Below are 24,263 nucleotides of genomic sequence, written 5' to 3' on the forward strand. Positions count from 1 at the left end.
TGTGTCTTTATTTTTCCGCATTTATTTCGCTCTCGCATATCTGGTTAGAGGGAAATCGCATATAATTTCCCAACATCCATGCAATCCAAAAAGCCAAGATATGAGGAAAAGAAGATCACGAAAGAAACAAAATTTTCAAAGATTGCATGCTCAACCTTCCCCTCCAATTCAAGATTTCTGACTTCAAAGATTTGCAGATTTCTAGCAAATCTTATTTTTTTTCAAAAGTGTAGATTTGCAGCTGACTTTCCTTCCAACTTCCCTCCAAACTGAACTACACGACAGCAAATCTATTCTTGCTGTTGGTCAAATGGGCTAGCACATAGGCTACTATTCACAGCTCTTGCCATTTCCATGCATTTACGGCAAATAATCTCATTGTCAAAAGTTTGATGCATTGTTTTCAACTAATAATCTCATTGTCAAAAGTTGATGCATTGTTTTCAACTATTACTGCCATTGTCTTCAACTATTACGGCTAAGTTTGCCTATAAATTGAGCTTGCAGCAACATTTCGTTATTCACCACCTCTCCCACAATTTCACTCACCCCATTCTCGCAAGAAGTAGAAGGTTCACTCTTTATCTCATCAGCCAAAGTCCTCCTTCATCCCACACAACACTCTCTCGCCAAGAAAAAAAACTCAGATTCCATATTTTAGATTCAAGAACCAAGCTTCATACTTTTAAGCTCAAGTGAGCTCCCTTCGCTGGACCGTTTATTCGCCGACCGGTCACTAGGCTCTGAACCGAGAACGTGTACTCGTTCCTCCATCTTCAGGCTACCAAACCCAACAATCGAAAGGCCGAAACCTTCTCTATATTTTCCCGACCAAAGGCCACAATATCCTTCGGAGGCCAACGTCGAATTCCCGACTTAGCCACCGGCCAACTTACGGCTTTCGTTTCTCACTATCCTTACGACGAAAAAGGATCGAGAAACCACCGTTGTGTAGCCTGATCTACCTCGCACGAGGAAGACTAAGTCGTAGACCTTCGCGGCTAAACACCATAGCGGAACGACGACCAGAAAAACCCCCGGCGAACAACTTCCATTAGTGCTCACTTGGACAAGGGTAAGTTGACGCCCTTATTTCAATGCATTCCCGTTTCTATTATATTATGGGAAATTTCTGGGGTATAGATGGGAGTGTGGTGAATATTTTTACAAAGTTTCATGTTATTTGAACTTCGTTTACTACCCTTTTAAAATTTGAGAAGTCTACTGTCAGTATCTGCTGAAACTGTCGTGAGGCAGATGATTAGGTTAATTATTTCAGTAACCATATGTTGATATTTAACTCTCAAATTTTTATTGTATGAAGATATATGTGTTAGATATCTGCATATAAAAGTTGAGGTTATTCCGGTAACGTTTGCTATTTTTTCAAAAATCTGGACTTTCAGTTGGCAGAAACTGCCGAATCTGGTAGGCGATGGGAAAATCGCTATATCTCTTAAACTACTTGGAGTTTTTCAACACACTTTTTTTTCAATTAAACTAGACTCAAGGAGGTTTCTATTGATATAAAATTCGACTCCATACGAGTTCGGAGTAAAAGCAGTTTATTAGTTGAAGTTGAATCTATACAGTTTTGTTGAGATGGAAATGATTCAAAAAAATTCCTATTAAGAATTTTAAAGTTTTATTGTTGATAAAATATCACTTTTAGTTTATAAATGAGCTATTGATGTGTGTGTATATATATATATACATATATATATATATATATATATATATATTGGTGATTGACATTATTAAATGGGGAAAAGGAAAACGTTTTATGTTTATAGAATTATTCTTTATTTATAATAGATAAATAAATGAATAATATAAAATGGAATTTCCTACATCCTCAAAGGTACATGAAGTATTTTGATAAAGGAAGAACGATTGTATATGAGTTAGATATAGTCGTTTAAGGAAATATGGGTAGTTAGAGAAATGAGTGAATAGTGATTCACTGCATTTGTTGTTATCTTTTCTATTATTCACTCGAACACATGTTTTCGTGTTATTAAAGGTTCAAATAAACAAAAGCGTCTGAGTAACCTATCGCGCTAAGGAAAGAGAATCATTGTCTTAAGTAGCAAAACACTGCAATCAGGTGGGCATTACTTTTACTATACGTATATAGAGATCCCCTGCGTGTCGTAGGCCTCTTATACGAATGAATGCATGAGATGATCTAATTGTTAATTTCAGTTTCATATATATATCAAATGAGTTTAAATGTTACATTCAAGCAAGTTATTTCATGACAAAATCTTTGAGTTAAAGTTATTTCAAGTATTGTCTTGCCATAAAATGTTTAAATTTTAGTATGATATCTATCTGCTTTGGCTTTGCCAATGATGCAATCGAATTCGGGTCCTGAGCAGTTGATAGCTATCCTGCCAGGACTAGTGTACACCAGTGACCGTGAGTCATCTAGCGGGTTGGCCGGTCAAGTGACCGTGAGAGGTGGCCACCTCTCCGGCACACAGTTTCAGATATGATAGATTACAAGAGAACTTAGTCTGCAGACGAACTTTAAGAATCACAAATGAACTTAGTAAGCTTGGGCCTTTTAGCGAAAAACTCCCTTGCTGTACTGTTTATGATGGCATGACAATTTACAGTTTTGAAGCATGTATTTTTATACCTAGGCATACGTGCCCACTGAGTGCTTTTGTACTCAGCCCTGCATATGTTTTCTAAATGTGCAGGTTGAGCTGATGTGATGATGGTGCTGCAATGAGCGGAGTCTCCAGGGTTGTTAATAAATAGTTAACCTGTCTAGAATATGTCTTCATACATATGTCTAGCTACTTTCCGCTGCAAGATGTTGTTGATGTTATAGTATGTTATGTCATACTTTGAGTCTTAAGAGAATGGTTTCATATGATGTATAACTTGATTAATGATATTAATTAAGTTTTATGCTGTCTTTCATAGACTATTTTCAATTGAGTATTCATGAATAAAAATGACGAGTTTTATTAAGATGAGTAAGTGTTACGGCTATAAATGACGCCCCTTTTCTTCCCCTTCTTCTTTAACCCCATCCCTAGTCGTAGATCACTCGGCTTAACTATCCTTAGTTAGGGCGGGCTGTGACAAAGTGGTATCAGAGCGAAGGAAAGCTCTGAATTATAAGTCTTGAGTTTAGTCTAGAATGAGTCACTAGACTAATAGTTATTAACAACCGTGAGCTCAGCGCACCATCACACCAGACTCAACGAGGTATGTAAAATTTCAAAGTTTATTTGACATTAAATTTTGAAGAGCATGATGTTGAGGTTATATGATGAGTTATGATATTACACTTTGAAGGTGCATAGTTTGAGTTTGAGGATGACAACATGATTAATAATGAGTTATTATGTTGTAAGAGCATATGTTGACGTTACATGATGAATCATGAGAGCGTTTATATCATATGATGTTATATGATTGAGGATGCATAATTATGAGTTATGATGTGATGTATTTGAGATGTTTTGTGATGAGAATTGTTTGAGCAGTTGTGATAAGTCACGATGATTTAGATGAAGGAATCTAATGTCATTGTTAAGAGAGATTTTTTTTACTAAGTAGAAGGATGAAATGAGAACTTAGAGCTAAAGCTTGAGAGAATTAGCAATTGCTTTAAGTACTTGTTGGTTTGAGTTATGAGCTTGAGTATAATAGCATGATTATTGATGAGTTATTAGCATGCTGCAATGAGATATTGTACGATATGTTGAGTTGTTTTGTGACGCGAGTTTTGCTCACGCAACCTTAATGGTACTTGAGGAGGTATCATGAGCCATAGTCTTTGGAGATGGCTTTGAGAGAAAATTGTTGAGTTGTCTTACTGAGTCACGATGATTTAGATTAAGGGATCTAATATCATTGTTTAGAGAGATTTCCTACTGAGTAAAGATGGGACGAGATGAGAATTTAGATGTTTTGAGCTTGAGTTTTAAGATAACAGTACTACTTAGTAGGAGTTTTGCTAAGTTATGTTTTGTTTATTTCTGTTGCTAGAGCCAAGGAAGGCTAGGGTTGAAAGGATGAGAAGTAGCCGAGGAGGGCTAGAGTTGATGAGAATGAGAAGAGAAGCCGATGTAGGCTAGAGCTAAGGATGATCTTGAGAGTATGAGCAGTACACCCTTGTTTTTGATTAGTTTCAATTATATTGCAATGTATATAACTTACTTAGGAGATATTGATACTTGAGCTTTTGACATGCTGATAGATAAGCATGCGAATATAGTTCCCTACTGATGTTAAATAGATGGATGTTCCTAGTGTGCTAAAGTAGCAACTAGATGAGTTAACCGGTAACAATTACCGTAGGAAGTCCAAACCGAGACATAGCACCATTAATGGTGTCGGTTTAGAAGGGACATTACGATAGATACTATGGTTTTTGTAGGGTTTATATAACCCCTTTATGTAAGTCCTCTAAAAAGAGGCATTCTACTGATGGATATATTAGGTTGACCAGAGTGGTCTTTTTGTTAGCATTTCGTGAGTACTTATTGCCTTACAGATAAATGTTAAGGTGACCGTGAGGGTTTCCTTAAAGTTGAGTTAGTAAATTGAACTTGAGTTTCGAGGATGCTTAGAGCGTTGGTCGAGTTGAGTTTTCCTTTTGTGATTTCAAAAATGCCTCAAAGATATCATCAAGAGTGTGATGTGAAGGATAGGCGGGATAATACTCCGCCACCACCACCGCAACATGAGAGGAGAGTCGAAAAATATTGAACTTTCGAAACAAGAGTCTAGAACATAGGACCCTGAGTTTAAGCTTTTAGCTTGCTGGTGTGAACTTAAGTTTTGTTATGTATAGTATGATGAGGGTTTAGAAGACACAGAATTTCCAAGTTCGGGATAGTATATCCCGTGTGACTGGGGAGTGATTATGTTGGACCTGGCCAGTCCACATGATCCAAATCTCAGTAGACGTCTTTTGGGTTGAAAATCCATGTGTTTCAACTTTCGGTTGAAAAGCCAGATGGGTTCATACTCGAGGTCATTTTGTTCGACCTAGTAGTTAATCATTTCATACCCTCTGGTCATTCTTTTGATTCTCTTGAACAATTTCTACAACACCTTGCTTTGATGTTGTGTTGAGTTTGAGCCTTGCAACTCGTGAGTTGTCATAATAAGATCCCCTTGATTGATAAGACTAAGAAGTGTTAGTCTACTGACGTAGTATACTACCCAAATTATGGCTTCGCATAATTGTGTCTCATTGTAATTAGTTGAGATTAGTCTTTGTCCTATAAATGATATCGACCACTCATTATGATAGAAATTCAGAGTTCAAGCTAAGATCGTAATATAGTGTTCGAGTATGAGGACTTAAGTTAATTGGTCTACGATAGTTTTAAGTGATTCTTATTTTTATAGATCTAGATTGTATGATGTTATGTGTGAAGTATATGCCTTGAGATGTGAAAGTTCGATGGAGTTTAGTTTACCCAAAATTGGGAACTTTTGAGTCAATGGTTAAGATGATTAATAGATGATGAAGATGAGTCCATGAGATGTATATGATGATGATTGATGGAGTAAATTGAGTATATGATGTCAATTGATGATTTTGATATGAGTTAGTTTAATAAAATTAGGGATATGTGTATCTATGCTCTAATTTGTAAATTGATGGGTTATATGTGAGATTAATTGGCTAAGATTGATAGATCTATGAATGGATTAAGGTATCATGTGTGTTTATTAAATTTCAAAGAGTTTACTTTAATAAAAATTAGGACTTTTTGCCTATGTGTTATTTAAGTGATTTTGGCTTAAGATATATGTATTTGAGCATGATATTAGTGTATAATTATGTTTGAGTAAGTCTTTTGTTGGCTAAGAAATTTTTGACTTAGTTTAGTTTGTATGAGTTTTTGAGTTTTCATATTTTGAGAAGTCGATGATTGATAAAATGAGGTCTAATTGCTTTATGACCATTATGTGAAAGTTTGTCATGTTTTATTAAGAGTTTTATGATGATACATGAAGTTTCATTAGAGTTTAGTTTACATGATAAAAGGGAATCTATATGTGTATAATGATTTATATGATGAATGAGATCATGTTTGAGTATTTGAGTAATTTTGAGCACGAAAATGAGAAGAGAATTTTAATGATGCGTTCGTTGAAATGTTTTGCTTAAGATTTGAGGTTATGATGTAAGAAGAGAATCAAGATTGAGTATGATGAGTATTATAATGTGCTTGAATGTTTTCAAGTGCTATATGTGTTTAAAATGAGCTTTGATTGGTTTTCATTGAAGGATGTTGGGTTGAGCATTTAAGAGTTTGAGATGAGATTTTGGTGAATTTCGTAGGCCTATTGACCTACTGTGATCGATGGTTTTTAGATGTCTAATAGCTTTGAAAATTTTATAGCAAATCCCTACATGAGTCTTAAGCACACCGATAAAATTTCAAGTCATTTGGACTTCGTTTACTAATTTTTATAAAATACAAAACCTAAACTGCACATTACTACCGAGAATTTCAGAGAACAGGAGAAAGAGTCATTCATTTCAGTGGCTTCCTGTGTGATCTAGATTTCAAAATTTTTATGATATTAACCTTATTGGGTTATCTATATATCTACCAAAGTTGAGCCCAGTTTGACAACGTTTACTATTTTTCAAAAATCCAAGTTTTAGATTGCTCAAAACTGCCGAATATGGTAGACTGTAGTAAACCAGTCATATCTCCTACAATACTTGGAGTTTTTGACTCTACTTTTTTTTTATATGAAACTAGACTCGAAGACCTTTCTTTGGGTATGAGTCTCGAGTCCAGGAGGTGTCGGATTCAGAACAGGTTAGATTTTGAAGTTGAGTCAGTGTAAAAACAAAGCATGTTTTGATAATGTTTGATTGTGTTTTTTTTTCTTATGGGCCTTAGGTGCTTGTGTTGTCTATGTGTTTGAATGAGATTAGACGAGCCTTATATGAGAGACAAATCGAGACTTGGAACCATGATTTTCTTGAAACCTATCCTTGAACTTAAGGATTTGAGATGAGTGGAGAGTTTATATAGAGTTGAGTAAGGAGATAGAATATGAGATAGAGCATAAGTTTCCTTTCATGTCTCTAATAATCATAAGTTTTTGATGTCGAGTCTAGAATAGTATCTCTAGACTTCTAAGAATGTCAGTAACCCTCAGCTCGCAGTCACACTGCCGCAACAAGGGTACAATAATAGTTTCAAAAATATACATATATGTATTTCAGATGTTATGAAAGTTTTTCAAGAAAATGTGCGCCTTATGTTTACGATGCTATGTGAATGCTTTTGTCGTGTTTGGGACTACCCGAACCCATAACGACTCAATGAATGTATTTCGTGTTTGGGACAACCCGAGCCCTTAACGAATCAATGTATGTATGTATGTATGGTCCAGTTAGATTCCTTGAATCTTTCCGGCATAAGCAAAGTTTTCATGAAAGGGACATTAAATGTCCATATATGTTAAGGTTTCAAAAGAAACAGAAGTATGTATGTATGAAAGAATGAGAAAGCTTTATGTTGTCGTTTTAGGCTAGCTGCCTATACGATTAGAATGATGGGTCCTCTTACAAACCGTTTGAGTACCACCCAAGAATGCTTTGAGAATGTTAATCGTGATAGCACCGCTTGATCGATTTAAGTAAAGACTGGTAAGATAGAAATGTTTAACATAGAGATGTTACAACATAGAGGCAATGCCTTAAGACTAAGGATTCATTTGAACTATTTCAATAGCGGTGAGATTAAATTTTTACATAAGAACTTATGTTGCTTGTGATTATGATGTTAGTCGTGATAGCTTGGCTAGAACAACATAGAATGGACTTTCATGGTATCAATAACTTATGATGAAATACTTATTAGTAAGTGTTTTAAGTTAGAAGTTGACTTAGAGCTTTATAAGAGATAAGAAGTTGACATGATTGGGGGCGAAGCTCCCATTTGACTGAGTGATTCATCGTGCTGGGTCTGGTCAGCCCATATAACTAAGATCTCGGTGATTGTCAATTAGGATTTTGATCCTGAGTAGGGCGTCATCCCAATGTATAGACTCACACTATGTAGTTGTCACAATAAGATCTTATTTTACCACGATAAGCACAGTAATGACTAGAATGACTTAGTTTGCTGTCAATTCTCAAAGTACTAGAAGGTGATATTCTCACAGTTAGAAAGATACACTAAGCATCAACCTATCTTTTGACCGATAGTCGGTAGAAACAAAGCAACTTCTGGAATCCCAAGTGGAGAACCAGGGCAGATAACTAGTATGATAGGATTTTCAACAAAATGTCAGGACGTGCTCCAAATGTGGTGGACACTTATGAGAAACGCGTGAAGGAGTTCGCAAACGAATGGCGTCATGAGATATTCAATTCCCCTACCAAGCCAAAGAAATATTACGTAGGAGCAACCAACGAGCAAGACTCTCACCATCGAATCACTACTACCAAGGGAGAATGGGAAGACTCCGACACAATCTGGATATACACCACCTCAAGATGTGGTGAAGGAAAGAAAATGGAATGAAGAAAACAACAGAAAATTTGAGAATAGAAAAAGAACTTTAGTATAAGACTTAAGATCCAACCCAGCCTCAGAACCTCACACTAGAAGGGTGATTGTTTCGGCTAAAGTGTCAAAAGCTCCATCAATAGGAATGTTCAAAGGAAGCAAGTATTTGTTTTAAACTTCAGAGAACTTGAGCACTATGTCTCATTAGCCCCAAAGTTGAATTACTCGAATTATGACTTAGAACTCGTTGTGGTTGTGCACGTGTTGGAAATTTGGAGATACTATCTCTACGGAGTTAAGTGTGAGGTCCTTATAGCTGACAAGAATTTGAAGTGTTTTTTTTTTTTTTTTTTTTTTTAGCAAAGAGATTTCAATGTAAGACAACAGAGACGATTCGAATTAGTGAAGAATTATGATGGTACTATCAATTGGAAATTAAGATAAGATGTTTCACCACTAAATATAAAGTACTGATTGGTGATTGCCTTATTCGGTTTAGTAATTGTTCACCATCCGGAGACAATATCAAGCTGTGTAGTTGCATCAATAGTTAAGTGTGAATTTCAAGAAAGGATTATGAAAGCACGAAATGAAAATGGATATTGGTGAGAAAATGTGTCTCGCCTCAAGAATAAGAAAAACGAAAGGATTCACGAAAGTCAGGAATAGTGCACTAATGGTTAGTGGAGGATTGTGGATGTATACACTGAATATTACGTCTCGCAGTTAAGAAAGTATGTGATTAAAAAAGATGAGATAGTCCAAGCTCAGGGCTTAAGTTATGAAGAGAAATCAGTTTAGTGACTAGATTGCAAGGTTCAAGTGTTACGAGGCAATAATGTTGTTCTCGTCATATAGTGGAACCATCACAGGATGGAAAAGGCTACAAAAGAGATGAATGAAACGAATGACTAGTATCACAAGCTAGAATACCAGGTATGCAAATTTCGGGACGAAATTTATTTTAAGGGGGGTAGTATGTAATGCCCCGCTCTTTTAAATACATATTAGATTAAATATGTGCATTAGTTATAAAATTTTTTTTAATTATTTATTGTGATTATTTTGTTCAGATAATATTATTTCAGCAAAAGTCTGTATAAGAGATACAGAGCTGCGATTTAATATTCAGTCATGAATCAAACCAATAATTAAATTTTGGTTTAGCTACACATTTGAAACTTTGCATTACCAGTTGATTGAATCACTAGCATTAGAAATTTTACATTTATAACCGATTTCATAAATCGTGTTATTTAAATCAAATTGCTGGAATTATAATTTGAGATCATATGCATAATAATTTTATTATTTCGCGTTATATGTGTTAAGGTATTAAGTCGTGAATTAATTCCGACTTTCACGTATTAAATCTCAAGATTGAGGATTTAATTTATATAAATACGACGAGTATTTAATCAACGAGAATTGGAGAATTATTACAGAAACAAGTACGAACTATGAGAAATTAGATCACGATAAATAGTCGAATCACTACACTAATACACCAAACCAAAGAAAAAAATTCATCTGCAATCTAGAGAGAGAAAGTAGCAGGTGAAGGGTTGGGAGAGAAGGTGAATAGTGAAGTACTGTTCAAGTGAATAGTGACAGTCGCGAATAGTGAAATTCGTGAATAGTGAAAATTAGATAGTAATTTTCACGGGGTATAACGGGTTGTGAGTTGAGTGTTGTGAGTGTTGTAAACACTGTGCATTTTTCTCCCTTTAAATATATCTGCAGCAGCTCCGGAGACGTAGGCATAATTGGCCGAACTCCGTTATCAAATTTGTGTCTTTATTTTTCCGCATTTATTTCGCTCTCGCATATCTGGTTAGAGGGAAATCGCATATAATTTCCCAACATCCATGCAATCCAAAAAGCCAAGATATGAGGAAAAGAAGATCACGAAAGAAACAAAATTTTCAAAGATTGCATGCTCAACCTTCCCCTCCAATTCAAGATTTCTGACTTCAAAGATTTGCAGATTTCTAGCAAATCTTATTTTTTTTCAAAAGTGTAGATTTGCAGCTGACTTTCCTTCCAACTTCCCTCCAAACTGAACTACACGACAGCAAATCTATTCTTGCTGTTGGTCAAATGGGCTAGCACATAGGCTACTATTCACAGCTCTTGCCATTTCCATGCATTTACGGCAAATAATCTCATTGTCAAAAGTTGATGCATTGTTTTCAACTAATAATCTCATTGTCAAAAGTTGATGCATTGTTTTCAACTATTACTGCCATTGTCTTCAACTATTACGGCTAAGTTTGCCTATAAATTGAGCTTGCAGCAACATTTCGTTATTCACCACCTCTCCCACAATTTCACTCACCCCATTCTCGCAAGAAGTAGAAGGTTCACTCTTTATCTCATCAGCCAAAGTCCTCCTTCATCCCACACAACACTCTCTCGCCAAGAAAAAAAACTCAGATTCCATATTTTAGATTCAAGAACCAAGCTTCATACTTTTAAGCTCAAGTGAGCTCCCTTCGCTGGACCGTTTATTCGCCGACCGGTCACTAGGCTCTGAACCGAGAACGTGTACTCGTTCCTCCATCTTCAGGCTACCAAACCCAACAATCGAAAGGCCGAAACCTTCTCTATATTTTCCCGACCAAAGGCCACAATATCCTTCGGAGGCCAACGTCGAATTCCCGACTTAGCCACCGGCCAACTTACGGCTTTCGTTTCTCACTATCCTTACGACGAAAAAGGATCGAGAAACCACCGTTGTGTAGCCTGATCTACCTCGCACGAGGAAGACTAAGTCGTAGACCTTCGCGGCTAAACACCATAGCGGAACGACGACCAGAAAAACCCCCGGCGAACAACTTCCATTAGTGCTCACTTGGACAAGGGTAAGTTGACGCCCTTATTTCAATGCATTCCCGTTTCTATTATATTATGGGAAATTTCTGGGGTATAGATGGGAGTGTGGTGAATATTTTTACAAAGTTTCATGTTATTTGAACTTCGTTTACTACCCTTTTAAAATTTGAGAAGTCTACTGTCAGTATCTGCTGAAACTGTCGTGAGGCAGATGATTAGGTTAATTATTTCAGTAACCATATGTTGATATTTAACTCTCAAATTTTTATTGTATGAAGATATATGTGTTAGATATCTGCATATAAAAGTTGAGGTTATTCCGGTAACGTTTGCTATTTTTTCAAAAATCTGGACTTTCAGTTGGCAGAAACTGCCGAATCTGGTAGGCGATGGGAAAATCGCTATATCTCTTAAACTACTTGGAGTTTTTCAACACACTTTTTTTTCAATTAAACTAGACTCAAGGAGGTTTCTATTGATATAAAATTCGACTCCATACGAGTTCGGAGTAAAAGCAGTTTATTAGTTGAAGTTGAATCTATACAGTTTTGTTGAGATGGAAATGATTCAAAAAAATTCCTATTAAGAATTTTAAAGTTTTATTGTTGATAAAATATCACTTTTAGTTTATAAATGAGCTATTGATGTGTGTGTATATATATATATACATATATATATATATATATATATATATTGGTGATTGACATTATTAAATGGGGAAAAGGAAAACGTTTTATGTTTATAGAATTATTCTTTATTTATAATAGATAAATAAATGAATAATATAAAATGGAATTTCCTACATCCTCAAAGGTACATGAAGTATTTTGATAAAGGAAGAACGATTGTATATGAGTTAGATATAGTCGTTTAAGGAAATATGGGTAGTTAGAGAAATGAGTGAATAGTGATTCACTGCATTTGTTGTTATCTTTTCTATTATTCACTCGAACACATGTTTTCGTGTTATTAAAGGTTCAAATAAACAAAAGCGTCTGAGTAACCTATCGCGCTAAGGAAAGAGAATCATTGTCTTAAGTAGCAAAACACTGCAATCAGGTGGGCATTACTTTTACTATACGTATATAGAGATCCCCTGCGTGTCGTAGGCCTCTTATACGAATGAATGCATGAGATGATCTAATTGTTAATTTCAGTTTCATATATATATCAAATGAGTTTAAATGTTACATTCAAGCAAGTTATTTCATGACAAAATCTTTGAGTTAAAGTTATTTCAAGTATTGTCTTGCCATAAAATGTTTAAATTTTAGTATGATATCTATCTGCTTTGGCTTTGCCAATGATGCAATCGAATTCGGGTCCTGAGCAGTTGATAGCTATCCTGCCAGGACTAGTGTACACCAGTGACCGTGAGTCATCTAGCGGGTTGGCCGGTCAAGTGACCGTGAGAGGTGGCCACCTCTCCGGCACACAGTTTCAGATATGATAGATTACAAGAGAACTTAGTCTGCAGACGAACTTTAAGAATCACAAATGAACTTAGTAAGCTTGGGCCTTTTAGCGAAAAACTCCCTTGCTGTACTGTTTATGATGGCATGACAATTTACAGTTTTGAAGCATGTATTTTTATACCTAGGCATACGTGCCCACTGAGTGCTTTTGTACTCAGCCCTGCATATGTTTTCTAAATGTGCAGGTTGAGCTGATGTGATGATGGTGCTGCAATGAGCGGAGTCTCCAGGGTTGTTAATAAATAGTTAACCTGTCTAGAATATGTCTTCATACATATGTCTAGCTACTTTCCGCTGCAAGATGTTGTTGATGTTATAGTATGTTATGTCATACTTTGAGTCTTAAGAGAATGGTTTCATATGATGTATAACTTGATTAATGATATTAATTAAGTTTTATGCTGTCTTTCATAGACTATTTTCAATTGAGTATTCATGAATAAAAATGACGAGTTTTATTAAGATGAGTAAGTGTTACGGCTATAAATGACGCCCCTTTTCTTCCCCTTCTTCTTTAACCCCATCCCTAGTCGTAGATCACTCGGCTTAACTATCCTTAGTTAGGGCGGGCTGTGACAGGATCACCTTTTCTGGAATTGTGAGCGTGTGAAGAATATTTGGGTTACGTTCCTTGGGTGGTTCAATTTCACGCAAGGGTTGCAAGAGAGTGATATTCATAGTTTTTTGGTGGTAGCTTGGCAGTATAAACTTAGTCCCCTCATCGGTAAATTCTGGAAAGCAGGTATCATCACGGTCATCTGGGCCATTTGGATGCAGAGAAACAATTGTATCTTTGATAATCAAAAGTTCGAAGCACGTCGTGTCATCCACACTGTGAAAGTTGCTTTCAAAGAGATTGATAATAACTTTGCTAAATTAGGCTACATGTGGAATTCTTGGTCGGATTATCTGATTCTCCGGGCAGTGGGTGTTAATACCAGGAGTGCTCCTCCTCCGGAGTTTGTGGAGGTACATTGGTGGCCACCGGTGGCGCCGTGGATCAAAGTGAATACTGATGGTTCAGCGACGGGAACTCCAGGCACTATTGCTGCAGGTGGGGTGTTTAGAGATAACTGGAATGTGGTGCGTGGTTGTTTTCACTTCAAAGGTGGCTCGGGTTTTGCCTTTGAAGCAGAGCTACTGGCAGTTATCTCGGCGATTCAAATTGCTCACAATCGTGGATGGCACAGACTTTGGATTGAAGCCGATTCCACCTACGTGATACTCATTCTTAATTCTCGTTCTTTGAATGTGCCTTGGCGTTTTAAGGCGGCGTGGAATAGGATTTTAAAGATGTTAGATGATTTCTCGCTGCAGGTTTCTCACATCTTTAGAGAAGGAAACAAGGCGGCCGATTTAATGGCTAACCAACAACGTTCGGAAGGGTGGTGGCCGCACGAGATTGAGGAGATTAGGGCTGCGGTTCGTCTTGACATGGCTTCGCATAGCCATCTGCGTCAGAAACGGTAGTTGGGGCTGATGGGTGGCTGTTTGGTTCTAACCGCCCGTTTAGTTTTTTTTCGTGGGGTGAGAGCCGGGATAGTTTGGGGACGATGGTTAGGCCGGAGTTCCGAAAACTTTCCCTTCCGCTCTTCCCTACTTTCGTTTTGTGTTTAGACGAGTACTCTTTTTCCTTTTCACGGTTTTTCCCTCTGGGTTTTCAGTGAAAAGGTTTTAATGAGGTTCGGCCCTTAGTCTGCTCCTTCTGTGCTTTCAAGGGTTTTTTTTAGGTTTTTTCTTTCATTTTTTTTTATATAAAATCGTCATTTAAAAAAGAACAAGGTACCAATTCAGATTTAACTAAAAATTGGGCGAATCAAGCCAAAGTACAATCCCCCCCCCCAAAAAAAAGTTTTAGCAAATAAAATCACGAACTATTTTGAATTTGCAATTTAACGTGAATTTTGAAATTTGGCATACTAAATCATCACCTTTTCAATTTTTGCATTTTCGTCTTCCTCCCCCCCCCCCAAATTTTTTTCGGTTGTCGAATTGTTGAGTTAAAGTTTACGTGGATTAGTTCGTCACATAATATTCAAATTACGACGTTGCTTTCCATAAAATTGCTTAATATTGGAAATTATGGTGCAAATACATTATACAATTTCTTTATAATTTGGAGAATTTTTTAATTGAAATTGTACGAACGACGTCGTTTAGGCCTCACAAAAATGACATTAATCCACGTAAGCTTCAATTTAACACTCCGACCATCAAAAAAATTTGGGGGGACGAAATTGTAAAAATTGAAATGATAGTGATTTAATTCGCCACACTTTAAAAATCAAGTTAAAGTTGCAAATTCAAAACAGTTCGTGATTTTATTTGCCACCCCCCCCCCCCAAAAAAAAAACCACAACATAATTTTTTGAGTTACAATCCACTCGCACCATATTTAGCACACTTAGAAGATCATTTAAGATTCAGTCCTCATCGTCATCCTTTCTCTCACTAAAAAAAAACACAACATTTTTACAATCACAAGAAATCAGTTATTGATGTGTGTATTTTAGTTACCTAGTTTAGTGTGTGTTTGTTATGATTTTATATGCTTTTACATGATTTGTGGTATTTTGGATGTAGGAATTGAGCGAAATTGGAAGATGGTCTTGTGGATGGAAGAAGTTGGTGGAAATTGAGCTTTTGAGGAAGAATTGCATGAATTTTGGAGAAGGTTAGAGATTGGGCTTCGATTAATTATTCTAGATTTAATTGTGCCCAAAACTTTTATTTTATTTAATTTTGGGTTTAATACTCCCTCCGTCCACGAAAAAGTGCCCCATTTGGGTGCTGGCACGGGTTTTAAGAAAGCTGAAAAAGGTGGTGTAAAGGTGGTGTAAAAGACTAAAAGGGTAGTGTTAATGTATTGTGGTTACTTTTACTAATCTTGCACTAACTATTTGGCATTATTTTATTAGGTGAATTAAATGAAAGCATTTAAATGAGAAAACATTAAACAAAAGTGCCGATTCAATAAACTGGAAATAAATAAATAAATAAATAAATAAGTAAATAAACTGGAAAATAAATAAATTGAAAATTCAAAAATAAATAAATAACTAAACTTGAAATACAGAAAATAAATAAATAAAATGGAAATAAATAAATAAACTGGAAAATAAATAAACTGAAAATTCAAACATAAATAAATAACTAAACTTGAAATTCAGAAAATAAATAAATAAAATGGAAATAAATAAATAAATAAATAAACTGGAAATAAATTAACTGAAAAATTCAGAAAAAAAATAAATAAATAAACTGGAAAATAAATAAACTGAAAATAAGAAAATAAATAAATAAATAAATAAACTGAAAATTCAAAAATAAATAAACTTGAAATTCAGAAAATAAATAAATAAATAAACTAAAAATTCAGAAAATAAATAAATAAATAAACTGGAAATAAATAAATAAATAAGTAAATAAACTGGAAATAAATAAACTGAAAATTCAAAAATAAATAAATAAATAAACTTGAAATTCAGAAAATAAATAAATAAATAAACTGAAAATTCAGAAAATAAATATATAAAAAAATGGAAAATAAATAAACTGGAAATAAATAAATAAACTGGAAATAAATAAACTAAAAATTCGAAAATAAATAAATAAATAAACTTGAAATTCAGAAAATAAATAAATAAATAAACTGAAAATTCAGAAAATAAATATATAAAAAAATGGAAAATAAATAAACTGGAAATAAATAAATAAATAAATAAACTGAAAATTCAGAAAATAAATAAATAAACTGGAAATAAATAAATAAAGTGGAAATAAATAAACTAAAAATTCGAAAATAAATAAATAAATAAACTGAAAATTGAGAAAATAAATAAATAAACTGGAAATAAATAAGTAAATAAACTGGAAAATAAATAAACTGAAAATTCAAAAATAAATAAATAACTAAATTTGAAATTCAGAAAATAAATAAATAAAATGGAAATAAATAAGTAAACTGCAAATAAATTAACTGAAAATTCAGAAAAAAAAAATAAATAAACTGGAAAATAAATAAACTGAAAATTCGAAAATAAATAAATAAATAAACTGAAAATTCAAAAATAAATAAACTTGAAATTCAGAAAATAAATAAATAAATAAACTGAAAATTCAGAAAATAAATAAATAAATAATCTGGAAAATAAATAAACTGGAAATAAATAAATAAATAAATAAATAAATAAGTAAGTAAATAAACTGGAAATAAATAAACTGGAAAATAAATAAACTGAAAATTCAAAAATAAATAAATAAATAAACTTGAAATTCAGAAAATAAATAAATAAATAAACTGAAAATTCAGAAAATAAATATATAAATAAAATGGAAAATAAATAAACTGGAAATAAATAAATAAATAAATAAACTGAAAATTCAGAAAATAAATAAATAAACTGGAAATAAATAAATAAATAAATAAACTGGAAATAAATAAACTAAAAATTCAAAAATAAATAAATAAAGAAACTTGAAATTCAGAAAATAAATAAATAAACTAAAAATTAAGAAAATAAATAAATAAACTGAAAATTAAGAAAATCAATAAATAAATGGGATTGATTAGGCGTGGGGGAGTTGGTTTCGTAGTTTTAATTAGTGAGTTAATTGTGTGGGTTAATTGCATAGATTAAATAAAAGTGTGGATTTATTAATGACATAAGTTGTAAATAAATTGAAAAGTAAAGGGTATGAATGTACAAAAAGGTAAACAGGGCACTTTTTCGTGGACAGAAAAAAAGGGGTAAGTAGGGCACTTTTTCGTGGACAGAGGGAGTATTATGTTAAGGGCAAGGCCCATAAGGTTTTGGACTAGGGATCGGTCACTTATGTTTTTGTTAATTTCCTTGTTTTGTAATTACTTCATAGCCGCAAACTTAGTAGTTATATATAGGTGTAGATTTGTTAATTGGGGGACACGTTTTTTAGACCCCAAGTTAGAGTTTTAGAATTCTTAATTTTTCCTTGCTTTTACTTTGGAGCTTGCGGTTGGGTTGAAGACTAGTGGCAGACAATTTCCTTTGTTTTCAATTGTGGTTACTTTTATTCAATTCCAATTAAATTGTTTAGTTGGTTTTTTGTTAGTTTAATTTAGTTGCAATTTATTTCGTTAAATTTCTGTTTGTTATTTTCATGTTTGATTTTATTTATTTGTTTGTTTTTAGTTTGATCATGAGTAGCTAAACTCTTAATTCGGCGAAAATAATGAAATACTAATTTATTAATCTGTGAGACCAAATTGAGCATAAAATTGATTCCTATTGATTTCGATTTATTCCTAGGGTTTAAAGATAATTCTGATTTTATTTAAGCCTGATCAACTTAGATTAAATTGGATTACAGTCAATTAACACCTTCAATCCGTAATTATTGGAATAGGGCTGATTAGTGATAAAGCTACCGTGTTCGTAGTAGGAATAAATTGGTGGATTAATTTGTAATACCCGGACTTTTGATGACGTGTTTAATTGCTTGAGTTTGAGTAATTAGGGTTTAGATCCCTTGTTTGATTTACTTTGTAAATAGATGAGGAGTTATATGAAGTTTTCTTGTTATTTTTTTTAAGATGTTGAGATGTTCTTTCGATGATGTGAGAATGATGTGGGATTTTATATCCGTATTTGAGTTTGAGTATTTGAATAATTCGAGATAATTATTTGAATGAGAACGATGAACTCAGAAGTGAGATCTGAGTCCGTTAAGACGTTTTGAAATTTTTGACTTTTTGACGATGAATAGTAAAATACTGCTATTTCGTCTTTTTGTCGACTTTCAAAATCTTACGTGCACGTCGTCGAGAAATATTCTTAATTTTTCGATACGAGTCCAATAATGAAAGTTTTTTATTTTTGGATGACGAGTGAATAGTAAATCGGGATTTCTCGATAAACGAACCGAGCTCGTTTATCAGAATTTCGAGAACGAGCTTGCGTTTTCTATATTTATATAGAATTACGAGTGTAATGAAAGTGAGTAGGAGTTAAGAGGGTGAGTAACGAAGAATGTGGGTAATTAGTCGTTAAAACGAGACGAAACGGGATATTTAACGACTAACGGGTTAATATCTTAAATATCTAAGGCTACCCCACCAAAACCACCCCCCAAACCTCCCAAAACCCCTTTCCCCTCACTAACTCACGCTATATCAGCCCACACCACACACACAACTCACATATTCACACACACAACACCTAAAACACACACTACACACGCCATTTTCCATTTAAGCTTGGACGGAGCTTTTGACCTCCGATTTGAGCACCGAGACGAGCACCGATCATCTTTTCGATCACGTATCTAAGTAGGTAAGATCTCTACCTACGTTTTGATGGTTTTCTTTTCGATTTTCGTCGACGTCGAAAAACGTCGATTCTCGACTTTATTTTGAAACGACGTCGGATCGTCGTGAAATTTTAGTATGTTGTTCTTGGGTAGATGTTGAGCATGTTTAATGAAGGGAGTAAGAACGGAACGAACCGTAGCTATGAAACCCATGAGGGCAGCCCCGTTTTTCACATATTAGCTTGTCTTTCGATTTTTGTTTGATCGTTTTGACTTGATATTTGTGCTTAGGGGTATGCTAGAATCGATATATATTAAATTCGTATTTTTCCAAGCACGAAAATTGTATAAATTTTTAGAGTATGATTATTTAAATTCGTGAAGTTTGAGACGTTGCATAATGAATATTATTGCGTATATGTGTTCTACGATATCACATGAGCATGCTAATTGATTTACAATTTATGGATGATAATTGTTGAACGAAATTAAAACTGGAATTCTGTCAAAATTTTACAGCAGTTTCAAGCTTATGTTTCGATGAGTTTTCATTGCTTGATGGCTCTGAAATTTTAGTATGTTTATCTATGATATGTGTATTTCGTTGCTGCAAAATTTCATGTCTTTTGGATGATGTTTACTATTTTAAAGATATTTTGAAAAATCCTTGACAGAATCTGTCAACTATTGGTAGACTTCACAAAAACGTTTATATCTATTAATCCATGAAGGATTTTGCATCACCGTTTTTTTTAAACGAAACTAGACTTCAATACTTTTCTAAAAACATAAGATTTCGATTTTTATGACCTCTGAAACAGAGCAGTTTATTATTTCAAAAATGCCCTGTTCTGCTGTCATATTTGTCCAACAGTAAAAGTGTATGAGTTTCATTGTTTATTTGGCAGATCATATGAACGTTTTCTCTTGTGAAATTTTAACCAAATCTTCAAGGATACCTTTAGTTTTGGATGATTAAATTTGATGGAATTTTATTAAGGTTTGCCTTGGTTTCTAATGGCCTAAACAAAATTGGCAGAAACTGTCAATCTTTGACAGCCTGCACTAAAAGAGCAATATCTCCAAAAACCTTTAACCTTTTTGGTTAACTACCATTTTTAGAGTGAACTACACTTCATGAAGTTTTTGAGATCAATTGGTATGAGAGTTTATGATGATTGAGTTGGTTGTTATGAATTTTTAAAGATGACACAAAAACAGCAAAACTTTCTAGAAAACAACTTGATTATATTTGTTTTGATGGATGATACGATATGACTAAATGGTGTGAGTTGTGAGAGTTATGATTAACGCACATAAATGTTGGTATCTGACACTCGAACAATTGGTGTCGAGTATAAATGATAGTTTACTGATAAAGAGTTTTGATGATTTTGAATTGTTTGGTTTGCGTTGAAAAGAAGTCAAGATGTTAAGTTTTGAGTCGAGAGACGAGTTCACGTAGTGAGATTCACGCGTTGAAATCTCGTGGCTGACATTATATATGAATAGGTCATGCCGAAATTTTTAGTGAAATTAGAATTTGAGCATAGTCAATTCTTGTTGACCCGTGACTCAAATACATGCCTAATGGAAAGTTTAACTTTCTAATTGGTTAATTAGACGAGATGAGAGCGAATAGATCTGCTAAGAAAGTGGACTTTTCGATGTGTTAAATATTTCTTTTAATTGAAGCGCTGCTAATTATAACATAAGGATGTTATAATTAATGAGTAATGACGAGAGATAATAATTGTTATATTGATTAACAATCAAGAGAGATGAACATTAGAGATACTAATGTTTCATAAAAAAGATTAGATTATTAATCGAGGTTTCTTTTATAACTTCTCACCAATTCTTCATAACGATGAAGGTCCTTTTGGGAAGTAACGACTTGAGGGAGAGAGTGACGTTACTCATTGATACAGAGACACAACGAGGTGGGCATTACTTTCATATATATCAAATGAGTTTAAATGTTACGTTCAAGCAAGTTATTTCATGATAAAATCTTTGAGTTAAAGTTATTTCAAGTATTGTCTTGCCATAAAATGTTTAAATTTTAGTATGATATCTATCTGCTTTGGCTTTGCCAATGATGCAATCGAATTCGGGTCCTGAGCAGTTGATAGCTATCCTGCCAGGGCTAGTGTACACCAGTGACCGTGAGTCATCGAGCGGGTTGGCCGGTCAAGTGACCGTGAGAGGTGGCCACCTCTCCGGCACAAAGTTCCAGATATGATAGATTACAAGAGAACTTAGTCTGCAGACGAACTTTAAGAATCACAAATGAATTTAGTAAGCTTGGGCCTTTTAGCTAAAACTCCCTTGCTGTACTGTTTATGATGGCATGACAATTTACAGTTTTGAAGCATGTATTTTTATACCTAGGCATACGTGCCCACTGAGTGCTTTTGTACTCAGCCCTGCATATGTTTTCTAAATGTGCAGGTTGAGCTGATGTGATGATGGTGCTGCAATGAGCGGAGTCTCCAGGGTTGTTAATAAATAGTTAACATGTCTAGAATATGTCTTCATACGTATGTCTAGCTACTTTCCGCTGCAAGATGTTGTTGATGTTATAGTATGTTATGTCATACTTTGAGTCTTAAGAGAATGGTTTCATATGATGTATAACTTGATTAACGATATTAATTAAGTTTTATGTTGTCTTTCATAGACTGTTCAAAAGAGTATTAATGAGTAAATACGATGATTTTTCTTAAGTTAAGTAAGATTTACAGTTTCAAATGATGCCCCTTTCTTTCCCTTATTCTTTAACCCCATCCCTAGTCGTAGATCACTCGGCTTAACTATCCTTAGTTAAGGCGGGCTGTGACAGAGTGGTATCAGAGCGAAGGAAAGCTCTGAATTAGAAGTCTTGAGTTTAGTCTAGAATGAGTCACTAGACTAATAGTTATTAACAACCGTGAGCTCAGCGCACCATCACACCAGGCTCAACGAGGTATGTAAAATTTCAAAGTTTATTTGACGTTAAATTTTGAAGAGCATGATGTTGAGGTTATATGATGAGTTATGATGTTACACTTTAAAGGTGCATAGTTTGAGTTTGAGGATGACAACATGATTAATAATGAGTTATTATGTTGTAAGAGCATATGTTGATGTTACATGATGAATCATGAGAGCGTTTATATCATATGATGTTATATGATTGAGGATGCATAATTATGAGTTATGATGTGATGTATTTGAGATGTTTTGTGATGAGAATTGTTTGAGCAGTTGTGATAAGTCACGATGATTTAGATGAAGGAATCTAATGTCATTGTTAAGAGAGATTTTTTTTTTACTAAGTAGAAGGATGAAATGAGAACTTAGAGCTAAAGCTTGAGAGAATTAGCAATTGCTTTAACTACTTGTTGGTATGAGTTATGAGTTTGAGTTATGAGCTTGAGTATAATAGCATGATTAATGATGAGTTATTAGCATGCTGCAATGAGATATTGTACGATATGTTTGAGATGTTTTGTGACGCGAGTTTTGCTCACGCAACCTGAATGGTACTTGAGAAGGTATCATGAGCCATAGTATTTGGAGATGGCTTTGAGAGAGAATTGTTTGAGTTGTCTTACTGAGTCACGATGATTTAGATTAAGGGATCTAATATCATTGTTTAGAGAGATTCCCTACTAAGTAAAGATGGGACGAGATGAGAATTTAGATGTTTTGAGCTTGAGTTTTAAGATAACAGTACTACTTAGTAGGAGTTTTGCTAAGTTATGTTTTGTTTATTTCTGTTGCTGGAGCCAAGTAGAGTTAGTTCCTATAGTCACCTTTAAGTTCTCCTTATAGGTTGGCCAGGACTGTTGGCACTGCACGAAAGTGGACTGTTGTGAGATCGAACTCAGGAAAGATCGGATACGAGGACGAGGCGTACAGTATGTGGTACAGAGATACCCTAGCAGATTTTCAAACACATGTTCATAGACTATGAAAGGATGAACGCCTTATGGTTGTTACTAGACTGGATGGCATCGTGCACCTAGTCCCCGTGCTACCAATCGAGTGGTAGGATTGAGCAAGGAAGAAAGCCACTCAATATGATGGGACATGTTGTCTTGAGCATTGGACCCACAGGAGATGAGATTTGTTACAGATACCCAGATTTTCTATGCGGATCTATTGACCGGATGCTTGTTTTCTACCAGGGACTCTAGAAGAGTGTAGTAGATATCGAGTTGATCCTTGAGTATCAGTTACCAAAGATGATAAAATGATAAACGATAATGAGGATGAGAAGTAGCCGAGGAGGGCTAGAGTTGATGAGGATGAGAAGAGAAGTCGATGTAGGCTAGAGCTAAGGATGATCTTGAGAGTATGCGCGGTACACCCTCGTTTTTGATTAGTTGCAATTACATTGCGATGTATATAACTTACTTAGGAGATACTGGTACTTGAGATTTTGACATGATGATAGATAAGCATGCGAATATAGTACCCTACTGATGTTAAGTAGATGGATGTTCCTAGTGTGCTAAAGTAGCAACTGGATGAGTTAACTGGTAGCAATTACCGTAGGAGGTCCAGACCGAGACATAGTACTATTAATGGTGTCGGTTTAGAAGGGACATTACGATAGATAGTATGGTTTTTATAGGGTTTAAATAACCCCTTTATGTAAGCCCTCTAAAAAGAGGCATTCTACTGATGGATATATTAGGTTGACCAGAGTGGTCTTTTTGTTAGCATTTCGTGAGTGCTTATTGCCTTACAGATGAATGTTAAGGTGACCGTGAGGGTTTCCTTAAAGTTGAGTTAGTAAATTGAACTTGAGTTTTGAGGATGCTTAGAGCGTTGGTTGAGTTGAGTTTTCCTTTTTGTGATTTCAAAAATGCCTCAAAGATGTCATCAAGAGTGTGATGTGAAGGATAGGCGGGATAATACTCCGCCACCACCACCGCAACATGAGAGGAGAGTAAAAAAATATTGAACTTTCGAAACAAGAGTCTAGAACATAGGACCCTGAGTTTAAGCTTTTAGCTTGCTGGTGTGAACTTAAGTTTTGTTATGTATAGTATGTTGAGGGTTTAGAAGACACAGAATTTCCAAGTTCGGGATAGTATATCCCGTGTGACTGGGGAGTGATTATGTTGGACCTGGCCAGTCCGCATGATCCAAA

The 24,263-nt window shown here is 34.6% G+C and overlaps 1 long non-coding RNA gene across 1 annotated transcript; it reads left to right on the forward strand.

Annotated features, from left to right (window-relative positions):
• The first annotated feature begins 19,002 nt into the window (after window positions 1-19,002).
• Window positions 19,003-21,717, forward strand: LOC131003394 (uncharacterized). Its single transcript, XR_009094632.1, has 3 exons — window positions 19,003-19,140; window positions 20,994-21,060; window positions 21,572-21,717. It is a non-coding gene; the product is annotated as an uncharacterized LOC131003394 (long non-coding RNA).
• The last annotated feature ends 2,546 nt before the right edge of the window (window positions 21,718-24,263 follow it).

This window comes from Salvia miltiorrhiza, unplaced genomic scaffold (assembly GCF_028751815.1).
Source record: "Salvia miltiorrhiza cultivar Shanhuang (shh) unplaced genomic scaffold, IMPLAD_Smil_shh original_scaffold_209, whole genome shotgun sequence".
In the NCBI taxonomy this organism is placed as follows: domain Eukaryota; kingdom Viridiplantae; phylum Streptophyta; class Magnoliopsida; order Lamiales; family Lamiaceae; genus Salvia; species Salvia miltiorrhiza.